The sequence below is a fragment of the Suricata suricatta genome, chromosome 5, assembly GCF_006229205.1.
Source record: "Suricata suricatta isolate VVHF042 chromosome 5, meerkat_22Aug2017_6uvM2_HiC, whole genome shotgun sequence".
NCBI lineage: Eukaryota > Metazoa > Chordata > Mammalia > Carnivora > Herpestidae > Suricata > Suricata suricatta.
In genome coordinates this window covers 82794108-82801660 of record NC_043704.1, presented here as the reverse complement: position 1 = coordinate 82801660, position 7553 = coordinate 82794108, and the positions used below count along the sequence as shown (strand labels likewise).

Here is a 7553-nt window from a genome sequence, read left to right as displayed (position 1 = left end):
AATATGCCATATCCCTAAAAGGAGAGGAGATAGGTCTGAAGACCCTCTGATTCCCCTATGCCAAGTAGCTGCCTTCTTCAAATGACTAAGCCAACCTGGATTGTAAACACTGCATAAAATAAATCATGTTACAGCTTAATCTCACTCAACATCAATAGATTCCCCCTAGATCTGACAGCTCTCTCCTATTCCAGCCCTAGCTGAGGAAAAGACTGCCACCTGGCCATGCTCATTCCATTGTGGAATAGGTCTAATTCCCAGGGCCCGCAACCAATGCTCAAACTACCTGTATTCCACCAGTAGGCCTCTGCCTGTCTACAGGGCTGCTTGTTCTATGAGTCCCCTCAATCTTTTCTACTCTCAGAACTGTGATTGATTACCCTGCACCCAACTGCCACAAGAGAGTCTGAGGACCTCCTTATGTAGATGAGTCCAAGGCATCTGGTGGTGGCAATTTTTTTAACAAATCTTTTGTTTTGTTTTGTTTTGTTTTGTTTTGTTTTTGGAGAGTGAGCAGTGGAAGGGGGCAGAGGGAGAGAGAGAGAGAGAAAAAAGAGAGAGAGAGAGAGAGAGAGACAGAGAGAGAGAGAGGGAGAATCCAAAGCAGGTTCTATGCTCAGTGAAGAGCCCTATGTCAAGCTCCATCCTATGGCTCTGGGATCATGATCTGAACCAAAATCAAGAGTCAGACACTCAACTGACTGAGCCACATGAGTGCCCCTGCAATTTTTTTTCACTCATATCGCTATAACCTCAAGAAATAGAGATCATTCCATCAGTTAACATATTGAACATCTACTAGGGAGGCTATGATACAAAATTAATAAGACATGATCCTTGGGACACTTGGCTGGCTCAGTTGGGGGAGCATGTGATTCTTAGATCTTGGGGTTGTGAGTTCGAGCCCCACATTGGGTATAGAAATTATTTTTTTAATGTTTTATTTATTTTTAAGACAGAGACAGAGCATGAGGGGGGAGGGGCAGAGAGAGAGGGAGACACAGAATTGGAAGCAGGCTCCAGGTTCTCAGCACAGAGCCTGATGTGGGGCTTGAACCCACGAATGTGAGATCATGATCTGAGCCGAAGTCGGAGGCTTAACCGACTGAGCCACCCAGGCGCCCCTGGGTATAGAAATTATTAAAAAAAAAAAAAAAAAAGACCTTGACCTCAGGAATCTCAGTTGAGAAAGACAATTAATGTGTTAACTGCTGAGAAGGAGGTAAGGAAGGGCTGTGGTGAAAAGACAGAGCAGGGATACTTAGTCCAGAGGGTAATGGAGAGGAAAGGAGAGACCCCCCAGGACTCCTGGATGGAAAGGCAAGAGTTAGCTCAATGAAGTAATGGAGATGGCATAAGAGGCATAGGAAGCAAGCTATGGATGCAAATGCCCTGGAGACAGAGGAAGTCCTTTGGGCAGCTGTGGGTATTTTGGGCTGCGTAGGCAGACCCCAGGGTGCATCAAGAAGGATCTTGTATGCATTGCCAGGGAATTGGGACTTTATAAAGGCAGTGAGAGCCATGGGTTCCTACTCCAGGAAAAAAAAAAAAAAACAAGAGATGAAATTGTGTAGTATTTGACTCTGCACTGAATAATAAATACACTGTCTTAACATAAACATTAAATAACAATTTAACCAGAAATTAGAATATTAGAAGGATGGAAGAACAGGCATGACACTTTCCTTATTAACAAATAGCCATGTTATGTGAAAATATAGATACAAATAACCAGAATAGCTCAAATAATTGTGGCTTCTAGAGAATGAGGAGTAAAGAAGGATGGGAGCTGAGACTGCTGTTTTACCACCAGTCTTGTAATATGTGACTTTGTAAATGAGCTTTCTAGAAAGATAATTATGTGCCTATATTAATATAAATTAAAAAATTTTAAAGTATCTATCTATATTTATATAAGTATGTATCGGTGAACCTCAGCTTCATCACTCAATAACTGAGTGACTGGGGACAACTTTGTTTTTAAATTTATTTCTGAGAGACACAGAGACAGCACAAGCAGGGGAGGGTCAGAGAGAGAGGGAGACACAGAATCTGAAGCAGGCTCCAAGCTCTGAGCTAGCTGCCAGCACAGAGCCTGACGTGGGGCCTGAACCCACAAACCGTGAGATCATGACCTGAGCCGAAGCCGGACGCTTAACCGACTGAGCCACCCAGGGGCCCCGTCAACTTTTTATTCTATCTGTGGCTTAGTCGCTTCATCTGTAAATGGGATAATAACACCTATTTTGCAGGGTTATTATGAGGATTAAAGGATATATGTGAAGTGCATAGCACTGAGTCTTGAAGCTTAGTAAATAATATTATTCAATATTTATTAAATACTTAATATACAAACTTAAATGGCAGGCATTTTTTTAAGTTTTTAAAATTGAAGTAATCTCTACACCCAAGGTGGTATTCAAACTGACGATCCTGAGATCAAGAGTCATGCTCTTCTGAATGAGTCAACCAGGAGCCCCTGAGCATTTTTGTTTTTAATAAAAGATGGAAAAGAGGCCTATAAAGCATGTTTAGGAGTCCTGGACACATGCCTTCTTTATTATTTCTACCTCCAGTCATTGGAACATGTTCTATTATTTAACAAAAAGGCATGACTATATTCATAAAGTATAGAAAGCAGAGAAGTTATTCCAATATCAGAAGCCAAAACCTAGTTAAATGTTTCAAATATCAGATGGTTGGAAAAAAATATTTGAAGAAACAAAAGGACAAAATGACGTCCTTTGAGGTATCTATCTGCCTGAGAAAATAAGAGATTTGTGACAACATTCACTTCCATGTAGATTTAAAATAAAAGGTAGGGGTGCCTGGGTGGCTCAGTTGGTTAAGCCTTGCACTTCGACTCAGGTCATGATCTCAAGGCGAGCTTGAGCCACCTGGGGTTTTGCTGACAGCTCAGAGCCTGGAGGCTGCTTGGGATTCTGTCTTCCTCTCTGTCTGCCCCGCCCCTGTTCATGTTCTTTCTTTCTCTCAAAAATAAAATAAAATAAACATTTAAAAAATGAAAAAGGTAACCTAGCATTTGATATGAGTGATATGAGTGACATGAACAGATTTGCAAAGTTTTCCCTGAGCTGTCTAGCAACCAGAGCTCTAGTCCCTTTCACCTCTCCCGCCCTCAAATTTCCGGGTGTCTAAAGTGGTCAAATAAAAAGATCTCAATGTCTTGGCCCACACTCTAAGGTTCTGAGAATTCTCGGTAATGCGCTTTTGCCTGGGGACGTGGCAATAAACAAATGACTCGGGTTTCTGACGAGGCTTCTAACATGGATGGATTTCCTTAACCCATTTCTACCAAAAACAAAGTGTTTCCGAATTAGTAACCCTTAGATTGGGTCTCCTCACACTTGGCACCGACACCCGCCCTGCAGAGGGAAAACTAAGTGGCCCGACAGGCGCCCCAGGAATGGGAACTACATATCCCAGGGAGCCCCAGGGCGGGGGGCGCCCACTCGGATTGGCCAGGGGTCGGTGACGCTCAGTGTTTTGGCCCGGACGGTCACATGTTTCCTTTGTTGTGAGCTGCGGCAGACACTGGTGGCTGGAGGGAGACGCCGGCGTTGGGGAGAGCACTGCGCCGCGGACCGCTGAGGGAACGCAAGGGCCGCCACTGCTGACTGTTCCCAGCCGTCGCCGAGAGGTACCCGGGGTTGACAGCTCCGGGACTAGCCGAAAGGCGAGGAACCGGCCAGACCCGGGAGCGGAGGGGCGGCCGAGGTCACGACCACTGGGATGTCTGCAGGAGGAAGCCAGCGCTGGCCGGCGTCTCGCAGCCAGACGTGGGGTCTGAAGGGAGATTGAGGCTGGCACTGCAGGGCCTCTGTCTGGGGTGCAGCGTCTCCAGGGCACCGGGGGGGGGGGCGTTCTTCAGTCCTGACTCTGTAACGGCAGCCCTAAAGGGAGGACACCTCCGCCTCCTGGCACTACCCTCCCGGAACCGCGGCGCTGCTGGCGCGCCCGGCCGGGGGCTGGTTGGGAGGAGCACGGCCGCCAGAGCTGGGGGTAGCAGGTGCGGGTCACCCCTTCGCCTCGAGGGCAGGAGCAGCTGGCGGACAGGGCTGGGCAGATGGGCCCATGTTGTTGATGGGCTTTGAACGAGGCGCTGCTCTTTTTTAATCGAAGTTAGCACTGAGAATGAGAAGGTCTCTAGGCAAGCCTTTTCGTTTGGTGGGGGCCACCGTTGGTCCTGTCGGGGAGGACTGACGGGGTCAAGGTGGGTCCCAGGGCAACGGCCCAGAGAAGCCCCATTAAAGTGGTTGCGAAATGTGCTCGGCACCGTCACCTGACCGTTACTCCCGCCCCCACCCCCCGCGAGCCTTTGTTTACCACGGATGGCGGCTAGGCCAGCGCCGGGAACCCAGCCCTGGAGCGACTGTCCCCCGGGAATCGGGGCGGGCGAGGGCGCCGGCGTTCAGCCCGCGGAGTCCCCGCCTAACCTCCCCACTTTCCTACCAGTCCAGGACTCGGTTTCTTAATTTAGTTCCTAATGTCCCCGCCCCCAAGTTCTGGACACTTGGGCCTCTGACTGTTATCACAGCTGGGATTGGGCGCCGGCGGTTGCCTGCAGGCGGGACGACTGGGCGAGTTCCGAGGGTTTATTGGCGGTTGTCTTGTCGCTGTGCTCAGGCAGCGCTTCCCCGCCCCCTTGAAGGTGATCTGGAGGACGCGCGGGAGCGCGCGCTCTCGCCTCCGGTGCTCCGGCGTCCCTACTGGAGCTAGCGGCGCGCGTTCCCGCGCGGAAGGACTGGAGCTTGAGGCTGAGGCCTCTGGGTTGTCCCTCGGTGACCGCCGCAGCTTCTGCCAGAGCCTGAGGCTGTTCTGGGACTGCAGAGGAGGACGGCGCGGCCGCCCTTGGAGGACCGGAAAATTAGCCCTCTTTCACTAGTGTCGCCTTATTACCGAGATGGTGGGAAGGAAGTCCTTGTGCGAATTTGTGCTTGCTGAATTTGTAAACAACGTATAAGTAGCTAAATAAGGACCATAACGCCATATTTTAGGATGCCTGATTCACGCCTGAGGCAACTGTTCACAGTTGATTTTAGTGAATAATCCCTTTCGTTCAAGCAGCTTTTAAAAAATTACTTAGTATTTGTAGCTACAGCATTTTAGGACCACTAGGCGAGCTTGATTTCTATTAGGAATGTAAAATAGCTTTAAAATCTGCCCAGCGTCGACTAAGATTAAAATTAGAATTCTACTTAAAAACAAAAAACGATAGCTTAAGGATATCGTCCTGAAAGTTAAGCGTCTTCTATACCCCGGTTTAGAGTGTTTTCCTTGTTTAGAGGACTGTGGCAGACTCCTATATTTATCCCCATTGTAATTAAAAATTTGAGTGGATTACAAATATATCATTTTAAAATTGTAACGTAAGGGGCGCCTGGGTGGCTCAGTGGGTTAAGCCTCTGACTTTTGATTTCAGCCCAGGTCATGATCTCATGGCCGGAGGGATCTAGCCTGCTTGGGAGGGACACCAAGGAGCTGCTTTGCTCTCTCCCTCTTTCTCTGCCCCTCCCCCCCAAATAAACATTTTAAATGTGTAAATTAAGATGACAATAATAAAATCTCCAAGAACAATTATTTTAGCCATAGTGTATTATAAATGCAGTTTGCCTAATTTCATGAATTAACAGGATACTTGACTTTTATCACATTTTCTTTTCCTGTAAATTTATAGGAATTCACCTAAGAGTAATGCATTTCTGTAGGAGGTAGAGTTCCCTTGCTGAAGCAGGAATTGAATATGAACAATTCTCATTTGTTATGCATTCTTAATATATTTTTAAATGCAAGTGGAGATGACTACACCAGAAGGGCAGCTTCTGAAATCCACACCCCTCATCACTTGTGCATTGAGGGCATCTAACATATCTAAATAAGTACAAAATGCAAACCTCTAACCTTTTTATAAATCAGCATTCAAAAGCTTGCGTATTTAGGCAAAGCCTGTGACTTAGATCTGAATAGAAAAAAGAAATACTTTGAGTTAGGGCTATAAGCTTTAATTTAATCTCTCTTGACTTTTGTTCAAGTTGCCAAAACCTTAATGCTTTTTCAAAAAACTTCCTTTTAACTTCCTTGTTTTTCTGCCATTTCATTAAAACCCAAAGGTCAAGCCTATGACAAATAAATACTGTTAAATGACCAGTTGGGGCACCTGGGTGGCTCAGTCGGTTAAGCCTCCAACTTCCGCTCAGGTCAGATCTCACGTTCGTGGGTTCGAGCCCACCGTCGGGTTCTGTGCTGACAGCTAGCCCAGAGCCTGGAGCCTGCTTCCGGTTCTGTGTCTCCTTCTTTCTCTGCCCCTCCCCCTCTCATGCTCTGTCTCTCTCTCTATCAAACATATATAAAAAACATTTTTAAAAAATGACCAGTTATTTTTGTATATACTTTTACCTAGAAATTTGGGACATCCTTTTTCAATAAATATTTAGGCATGAACTATATACTGAAAAATGTAAATAAAATATCCTCATAAGTATGTCCGCATAAATATATGAAAAATACATTCTGTATGATTCTGATTGTGTTGTGACTAAAATAAAATGTGGCCAAGTGACAACTATTGACATCTTAAAACTCTTATTCTTTTTCCTATTAAAAACAATACCCGGGGCTCATGGATGGCTCAGTTAGTTGAGCCTCTGACTCTTGATTTCATCTGGGGTCATGATCTCATGATTCATGAGTTAGAGCCCTGCATAGGCCTTTGTGCTGACAGCAGGAGGCCTGCTTGGGATTCTTTCTCTCCCTCTCTTTGCCTCTCCCCTACTCTCTCTCACGCTCACTCTCAAAATAAGTTAAAAACAAACCAAAAAATACAATAGGTAAACTAACTTTTAATTGATGGGTTTGTCACTCTTCGTAAATTCATCACTCCAGGGCTTATAATTTTTCAGCATTTGGCATGTATAAAAGCCTACTAACTTGATGTTTAAAAGTGATTAGACTTTACTGTGTACTCAGTAGTTTCTAAAACTATTTATTCTGTAAATAATTTGTGTCACCACTCAGGTAAATAAAATTCACTGACTTTCAACTACTTTTAAACATAGAGAAGTAAAAAAAAATAATAATAAAATAAATAAATAAATAAACATAGAGAAGTCGCTTGAAATACTGGGTCTCAAACATGCTTGAGTGGCAAAGCACCAGGTAGGGTCCTTGCAGATTTAGATTTTAAAATAAAATTGTTGCATTAAATACTTAAAAGAAACATGTTAGAATAAAGCCAAATGACATTAAGTTTACATGTTAAGTCTAGTGAGAAGCATAAATAGGCTCAATAGGGCAGCTAGATAGCAGATGTGATTTTATGTGTATATATGTGTATACATAATATATAATATACATATGTATCCATATATATATAACATACATATATATAATATATATATATATAAAACTCATGAACTGTGATATCATGACCTGAGCCAAAGTCGTACTCTTAAACCAAGCACCCTAGATGTGATGTTTGATAATTAACATTTTTTTCCCTTTGTGGGTTGGGAAATATTAGTAACCAAAAGGTT

At 44.7% G+C, this 7553-nt stretch overlaps 1 protein-coding gene across 2 annotated transcripts in view; it reads left to right on the top strand.

Moving 5' to 3' along the window:
• The first annotated feature begins 3541 nt into the window (after window positions 1-3541).
• KLHL24 (kelch like family member 24) overlaps window positions 3542-7553 on the top strand; it is a 40858-nt gene continuing 36846 nt past the window's right edge. For both annotated transcript variants that reach the window (XM_029939796.1, XM_029939795.1), the window contains exon 1: window positions 3542-3661. The gene's annotated coding sequence lies outside the window, so the exon portion shown is untranslated. The remainder of the gene's footprint in view (window positions 3662-7553) is intronic.